The sequence below is a fragment of the Sminthopsis crassicaudata genome, chromosome 2, assembly GCF_048593235.1.
Source record: "Sminthopsis crassicaudata isolate SCR6 chromosome 2, ASM4859323v1, whole genome shotgun sequence".
Taxonomy (NCBI): domain Eukaryota; kingdom Metazoa; phylum Chordata; class Mammalia; order Dasyuromorphia; family Dasyuridae; genus Sminthopsis; species Sminthopsis crassicaudata.
The window spans coordinates 316,078,623-316,085,109 of NC_133618.1; positions in this window are offsets into that span (position 1 = coordinate 316,078,623).

Sequence of the window (6,487 nt, forward strand, 5' to 3'; positions counted from 1 at the left end):
TTTCTCCCCACTGATGTATTATTCCTCTTCTACTCTTTTAAGAATCATAACAGAATCATTCTCAGGATTTATCTAGCTAGACTTTTTTCTAGGAACCCTGATGATGACAGGGTTCAGAGGGAATAGTGTCATCTCTCCATTTTTAAAATTAAACATTTATTCTTGTTTTGGAGCCATTAGGTAGCATAAATAGAACACAAGGCCTGTAGGCAGGAATATTTAAGTTTAAATTTGACCTCAGACACTGATCCTGGGCAAGTCACTTATTCCTGTTTGCCTCAGTTTCTTCATCTATAAAATGAACTGGAGAAGGAAATGGCAAACCACTCCTGTATCTTTGCCAAGAAAACCCACCAAAAGTGAGTTAATTTTTAAAAAGATCCAGACTTGACTGAAACAACTGAACGATTCTTGTTCTTTATCATTATTCATTAATGTTTACCTCTTCTGCTTCTCTTCATTCCTGTGTTTGCATTTCAAAGTTTTTCTACAGCTCCTGTCTTTGCATCGGGAATGCTTGGAAGTCCTCTATTTCACTAAAGATTCATTTCCTCTCCTCTAGCTGTTTTCCTAGGTACATTATTATTGACTATAAGGTTATCTATTCTTGGCCTTTTGTAATCTCATCTTTCAAATTCTCTGTCTTTATAAAGGCAACTGCCAAATCATTTGTGATCCTGACTGTGGTTCCCTGTCCTTGAATTCTTCCTTTCTAAATGCTTGTGGTTCCAGAAAATTTTTCCACAACTTAGAAGCTCTGGATATTGACTATGATGTTCCTAAGAGTTTTCATTTCATATAATGTTATTAGACAGATCCTATCAGCAAGCCAGGAAGTTCTGCTGGTTCAGAACTGCAGCCTTTCCTTTAGTCTGAGATTCCTGCTATAGTTATTTCTCTGCAGGCTGGTTGAAATACTGGAACTGAGATCTCACTTTGCTCCTAAGGTCTGGGACAAAATTCTGCTGCTTCCTTTCAAACTTCGGTTATGTGCCAGGCACTATACTAATCACTTTATAAATTTTATTTGATTTGATCCTCACAACAGCCCTAGGGGATGAGTGCTATTATTATTCCAATTTTATTATTGAAGAAACCTGCCCAGAGTTCCACAGAGAAATGTCTCACTTGAACTTGGGTCTTCCTGAATCTAAGCCCAGTGCTCTATCCACTTTGGCACCTAGTCGCCTATACCAGGTTTATGCTTAGCAATTTTGCTCTAGACTTACTCAATCCCTTGTCTAGTTCTTTTTCTTTCTTTTCTTTTAAACCTCTCTTCCTGATTCAACCTCCATAGAAATTGTTCCTTCTTTAATGTTTTCTTCTTCCTAATCCTTAACCTTAATCTGTTTCCCAGATAAATGAAAAACATTTTTTGTTTCTCATTGTATGCATTTTGACCTGTGAAGTTCAACTGTTGCCTACCCTCTTCCCTATCCTCTTGTTTGTATAGTCTCTCTCTCTCTCTCTATGTGTGTGTGTATGTGCATATATATATATATATATATATATATATATATATATATATATATATATATATATATATATGTATATGCATACACATAAACACTCGAATTATAGTCTTCCTTACATTTCCTCTCTCTTTTCCCCTTCCCTTTTCTTCTTTTAAGATAATCAAAACATCACAAGACCACCCCCAGGTCCTCTGTCTTATTAGATTTCCTCTATGACCCTTTATATGGAGCAACATATTTTTCCCACATTAGGATGTAAAGTTTATCCTTTAGTCCCTTATAATTGCCTACTCATGTTTACTTTTTTTTCCACTAGGAATTCTTGGAAATATTCTATTTCATTAAAGATTCTTTTTTTCTCCCAGCAGAATTACACTCAGTTTTTTGAGTATGCTACTCTTCTTGGTAGTAAGCTTATATCCCCTTACCTTCTGAAATATATTCCAAGTTTTTCATTCCTTTATAGTAGTGGCTGCTACATTATGTTCAATCCTTGACTGCAATTACTTGGGACTTGAATTCTTTCTTTCTGGCTGCTTGCAATAGATTTCATTTCACTTGGAAGTTATGGACTTTGACCAAAATGCTCCTGGAAGGAATTATTTTGGAGTTTCTTTCAGGTGACCAGTGGGTTCATTCTATTTTATCTTCTTTTCTGGAAGAAAACTAGGCAGTTTTCTTTTGTGACTTTTTGAAATATGATGTCCAGGCTCCATTTTCTCAGTCGTTGTCAGCTTGACATGGTGAGGGTTCTAGCAGTTTGCTAGCTGGAAGGCTCATGTTGAATACAGAACTGCAGACTCCCCTTTAGTCTGGTGCTCCCTACCCTGATTCTTCTGCTATAGGTTTCAGAATTGGCTGAGGACCAGAAATGGAGGCTGTGTGAACTTGTCCTTGCTCAGTACAGAGTCTAGGATCCATGACAACCCTCCACTCTGGAATGCCAGCCCTAAACACAATTCCTCTCTTCTGGTCTCCCTAGTTCTGAGACCAAGCACTGGATAGTGACTAACCACGTCTCCCCCATTCAAATGAAAGGTCCCTTAAGTCAGAAATGGTTTTAATTTTCTTTGTATTCCCAAGGCTTAGAATAGACATAGAATGCAACTTATTGTTTGTTGACTGCTCCTCAGTATACTAAGTCCTAAGATAAGTTAGAAGAAACCCAAGTTTCCCCTCCACCCTAGTGGAGATTCTCCACAACAAGAGGCACAATTCTCCATAATTTCTTAAATGGAGGAAATCATGGGTCCTAATTATATATACACGTATGTATGTGTATCCTATATATATATATATATATATATATATATATATATTAATATATATATATATGATGGACATTGAATAGCAGCAAAAAAAAAAAAAAAAACCCGGCTTGAATCAATTTAGGAAATCCATTTTTAATCTGTTCTGTGTTATGTATTTCTTATTAAGCACTTCTATCTAGGGATATTATTAGAACACTAAGATCTATCACTATCTGGGTCCCTGGCAAAGAGAATCCTCTTCTGGATCTCCAGGAGGTTCTAATTGCTTCAACAATAAAATACCTTTTATAGGAAACATTTAAGACTCTCCATCATTTGGCTACAAACTACCTTTCCAAATTATTCATTTCATGTCATCCATATTTTAGCCACGTGGGAAGCTAGGTAGTGCAATGGATCCCTATCCATTGCCAGGCCTAAAGATGATACATTTGAGTTCAAATCTGGCCTGACACTAGTTGTGTGACTGTGGGCAAGTCATTTAATCCCGTTTCCTCAGTTTTCTCATCTATAAAATGAGCTGAAGAGCAAACCACTCCAATATTTTTTGCCAAGGAATCTCAAATGGGGTCATGAAGAGTCAGACATGACTGAACAATAAAATATTCTAGCCAGAGCAAGCAACTAGCTTTCCTTCTCAACTTGATCTTCCATTTCTTATTGCTGGGTATTTGCACAAGCCATCTCCCATGCCAGGAATGTATTTCTTCATCTCTTTCTTGGAGAACCTCTTTTTTGAACACTCAGCATAGGATTAATTTAAGTTTTCCCTGGTCCCTGTCTGCCCTGTCTGGCCCTCTCCCAAGTCCAGCTCTTCAAATTTTAGTGAGTTTTCTTAATAAAAATGCAAACTTCTTAAGGATAAGGACTTTTATCTTTTGTGTCATTAGTGCCTCACATATTGTAAGTGCTTGAAAAATATTTGAATTAAGTTGAAAAAGACTCTCAGGACCTACATGAACTAATGCTAAATGAAATGAGCAGAACCAGATCATTGTACACAGCAACAAGAAGACTATATGACAATCAATTCTTCAATAATGAGATGATTCAAACCAGTTCCAATTGTGGAGTGATGAAGAGAGCCATCTACAGTCAGAGAGAGAACCTTGAGAGCAGAGTATGGAACACAACCTAACATTCTCACTCTGTTGTTATTTGCTTGCATTTTGTTTTCTCTCAGTATTTCTTTTTCTTCCTTCCTGATCTGATTTTTCCTTGTAAAATATAACTATATAAATATGAATACATATAATCTAACATGTATTTCAACATATTTAACATGTATTGGACCACCTGTCAGATAGGGAAGGGGATTGGGGGAGAGGAGGGGATATTTGGAACAAAAGGTTATGCAAGGGTCAATGTTGGAAAAATTACCCATGCATGTTTTGTAAATAAAAAACTAATTTAAAACAAAAGAAAAAAGAAAGACTCTCAAGCAAGTCTTCAGACCTCTTTAAGACTTGAATGTACTATGTCATCTTTTAGTGGAAGGAGCAATATCTTTTTAGTTTTTCAAAATACCCTTGGCAAAAAGGTTCTGAGTGCTTCCCTCTCTGGCTTCCTTCTTCAGACTGCAACTTCCCTTTCGTTTTCTTCCTAGTAGAATAACACAAAGTGGATGCCATTCACTGTTAAGTAAACAGAGGTGATGTAATGTTTGCAATAGAGGATGGGGAAGTGGAATGGAAATTCTGTGTACTGTCAAATCCATAAAATCTGTATTGAATGCTGTTGTATGATCCATAGACAAGCCTCCCAGTTAAAAATATTTCTCTAGCATAAGAAACATCTGAATTGCAACAAACCTTCATGCGGGGTTATTTCATGCAATAATTAGCTTTGACAATGTCTTTAAATTATACATTTTTTCTCTAGGAATCAAGTTTGAAATGAGTTCTTTAAGGAAATGAAGTTTTTAATAAAGATCTATAAAATTGTACCATTTGGGAGCACAGCTTGCCATATAATCCATACCATCTTAATAACAGCATAGAATAAAAATGAGCTTCTGACCTGTTTTACACTAATTTCTGTATTGTTCCAGAATTTTTATACCATGGTACTTAAGGTAAGACAACTAGCAGTTAGGATTCATGCGATCTTTAGTTTATTAATCTGACAAATACAGGAAAATTTTGCAATCTATCAAAATTGTATCTTATCAAGAATTTGAAAGGTGTTACAAAAAGATGTTTTCACATTCTTTCTGGATTATGTACAAATCAGTATCTGTAGAAACAAAAACAGCAAACACTTGAGAGTAAAGGAATCCCAATGAAGTCCATATTCCAGCATGTCCAATCACATTGTAAACAAGCCACTACTGCAGTGTGCACAACCTGTAGCCACCACTGCATGATTCAAAGTTCTGAAGCTGCTGCCAATGGTTCCAATAAATACTTGTTCTTTTATAAAGGAAAATGTCCTAAGAAGGAAACTTTTCCCACTGCATAGTCCAACCTGAAGTTCTAGTCAGGCACATTTGAGGAGGGACCCAACCGTCTCCTCTTATTAATGATAGAGCAAGCATCCAGGAAGTGGTACCTTTCTGAGATATTCTGAAATTGCTTTGTAGACAGATATTGAGTGATTTCAGCAGGAGGCAGCTTTCAAGTACAGCAGGTAAAAATGGTAGGTTTCTGATCAGGACTATATTGGTGGTCAAGGCAATACCTAACATGCATCCTCTCCTTAGGGAGGTGTTTCCTCTAATCAGGTAAGACCACCAGCTAATGACATCCAAATAAGCTACTCGGAGACCATTCTTTTATGATAGGGCTGCAAAGAGTTGAAAGTTGGCGAGTGTTTTTCAAAGTCCTCTATTCTGGGATTTTAGAGACGTTACGAAGATATATACTCTATGCTCAAATTGAAGATACAAAAGTCTCTGCCATGAGATCAGTGAGATCATCTGTCCAGTTCTGAAAGCTCCTTTCCAACACAGTGTTTAGATCCAACACAGTGTTTAGGACATCTGCAGGGAAAGAGGGAGGTTGGGAGAGTGGGGTACTATCCTCCTACAATAAGGGCAAATTCAGAGGAAGAAAAGGAAAGAAGCCTTAGTTCACTTAGAAGACTCATTCCTGAAATGAGCACAATCCAGTTCATGAGCCTGCTTCTCATGCAGAGATGGTATAGGTAGAGAAGCTGAGACAGCATATGCTACATAAGGCTCTGACAGCATTATTGCAATTTTCAGTGTCAACTATGTTCGTGTGGCAAGAGCCCTTAACAACCATGAAAAAGTGGTTACAGATTATACAGTCATTATGCCTAAAGTTTCCAATGTTTTAAAGAGCTTAAAGTTATCTGCATGTTAGAAAACAGGAAAGAAGTAACACAGTTAAAGTAAAACTCTTGAAAAATTTAGAAAAGTCCAAGGTAATGTAGCCTCTTCCTTCCAGGAAAAAATGTTGCTGATTGAGCACATGGTGTGATAAATAAAATGAGGAACTTGTAGTCAAGTATCACAGAACTATGTTCTGCTTCTGAAATCACCTGACTGCCATTAATTGCTTAACTTCTTACATTTCCCCTTTTGCCAGTGGGGTACAGTTGAATGTCTATGAAAAGTGCTTTGAAGTCCTTAGGGAAACAGCATTAGATAAGAGCAAAATGTAATATAATATTATTTGCAGCCCATTAGATGTAAATGATACACAGGGAGAAGATCCGACATTCAGAACTTAAAACAATATATTCAGTTGTTGCTTTTATGGGTAGATAAATAAATAA